At 55.8% G+C, this 1,915-nt stretch overlaps 1 protein-coding gene across 7 annotated transcripts in view; it reads right to left on the reverse strand.

Moving 5' to 3' along the window:
• TFAP4 (transcription factor AP-4 (activating enhancer binding protein 4)) overlaps window positions 1-1,915 on the reverse strand; it is a 28,609-nt gene that overhangs the window by 10,644 nt on the left and 16,050 nt on the right. Inside the window, exon 1 of one of the 7 annotated variants that reach the window (XM_006757890.2) lies at window positions 1,634-1,862. The exons of the other annotated variants lie outside the window; for them this stretch is intronic. The gene's annotated coding sequence lies outside the window, so the exon portion shown is untranslated. Of the gene's footprint in view, window positions 1-1,633; window positions 1,863-1,915 lie in introns of those variants that run through there. 7 annotated transcript variants of the gene reach the window in all.

Below are 1,915 nucleotides of genomic sequence, written 5' to 3' on the forward strand. Positions count from 1 at the left end.
AGAATGGACAAAGTCTACCAGTCTGAAAAGTGAGTCCATCTGGCCAGAAGATCCTGTCCAACCCACAACCTCGATCTTCTACAGGTCTCCAACCTCACCCCACAATCCCTTCTAAAAATGAACATACCACCTCACCAGTTTGGATCAGTGGATAGAGCATTGGCCTGCGGACTGAAGGGTCCCAGGTTCAATTCCAATCAAGGGCATGTACTTCAGTTGCAGGCTTCTCCACGGCCCAAGCCCTGGTCGAGTCTCGTGCAGGAGGCAACCAATCAATGTGTTTCTCTCACATCAATATTCCTCTGTTTTTCCCCTCTCTCTTGCACTCTCTCTAAAAATCAACAGAAAAATATTGTCAGGTGAGGATTAAAAATAAATAAAGTGCTAAATTGGTAAAAATAAACAAATAATAAATAAGTAAAAATGAACAAACCTAGAGGCCCCAACTCCACACCCAGTGCGCAGGCCGACAAGTGTCTCCCAGCGAGGCAGGCTGAGGATGCCCCGATGCCCAGCCCTGTAGGGGAGTCCTGCCACCTTAAGCACTTGGCCCCTGGGGGACAAATGGACTCCTCCAAAGGGGGGCTAGGGACAGAGTGAAGCAGGATCCACTGCGCCCAGCCTGCCCAAAGTCAGGACTGGCAATGTCCTCTCTGGCATCTGGAGCAGCTCAACCCTTCCCCCCACTGCCCAGCCCTCCTCTCAGCTACCCGAAGTGTTTTTTCAGGAGGGGCTAAGAACAGAGACGAAGAGCAGGGCCCTGGGATCAGGGTTAAAGTCCCAGCCCCACCACTTGCTGTAACTGTTCCCTTTCCCAGTCTGCGTCCTCATCCCACACAGGAACTGTAAGGCTACTTAACTCAGGAGACTGACAACTCAATTAAGAAAATCTAGCTAAACAAATCCTATAGACCTATATTAAGAGCTCCAGAATATTTTTTTTAATGTTTTACAGCTAAGACCCCCAGGCAGCCAACACTTAGGGGGGCCCTGCTAGCTGCAACCCACCAACTGGCCCAGCCTGCCTGTATTGAGTCCAGCTGAGAGCGAAGTTGAGGGGTGTGAGGGTGGTAGTACATGTGCAGCAACCTTCCCCCCAACCCACAGCGCCTGGTATTCACCAGCCTGGGCCACACCATCTGGGGCTGCACCTCCCTCAATATCCACGCCTTGCCTTCCCTGGCAGCAGAGCACGTGGCCTCAACCCTAGGGAGCCATTTCCCTCCTAGAGCAGTGCCTCAGGAAAGAGACTGCAAATCCCGAACTTGGGCACGCGGGGGAAACCCCCCACGAAGCTCTGCCGTCCCCCGGGTGGTGTTCAGGATACAGATGGCCAGACCCTCCCTTCTAGCTGTCGGAGTTGCGGACATCGGCATTTTAACAAGTGTCCAGGGTGATTCTGGTGGGAGTGGCCCGTGAAGGCATCACCCTTTGTAAAAGGTGGATCTGGAGCAACCGGGTCAAACTAGTAAAGTGGCTTTTTCTAACAACCCGGGTCCAATTTGCAAAGTAAGCGGAGAGCTGCGGACCTCGGACCACCCACCCGCTCACCGCGCGGGGAGACCTGCCGCTTTCGCTTTATGGCTCGGGGAAGAACGTGCGATGGGAGGGAAAGTCTGCGGTAGAGACCTACGTGCAGGGTCTGCTGAGACTCGGCGCGGCTTCTGGTACCCACTACCCCAAACGCTCCCCCACCTGGCCGGCCTCGCCCATCCCGCCAGCAGAGGCTGAGCTTTGTGCGGGGGAAAGCGTGGCCCGGGCGCGCCTACAACTCCCACAATGCCGCACCGGAGGGTCGCGGGGAACTACAGCTCCCGCGAGGCGGCGCGCCGAGGTCCGCCTACTCCAAGAGGGCTGCAGAGTCACGTCCAGGCCTCGCTAGTAAACAGCGCCCGGGCGGCCAGCGAGCAAGCAG

The sequence above is a fragment of the Myotis davidii genome, unplaced genomic scaffold (assembly GCF_000327345.1).
Source record: "Myotis davidii unplaced genomic scaffold, ASM32734v1 scaffold555, whole genome shotgun sequence".
NCBI lineage: Eukaryota > Metazoa > Chordata > Mammalia > Chiroptera > Vespertilionidae > Myotis > Myotis davidii.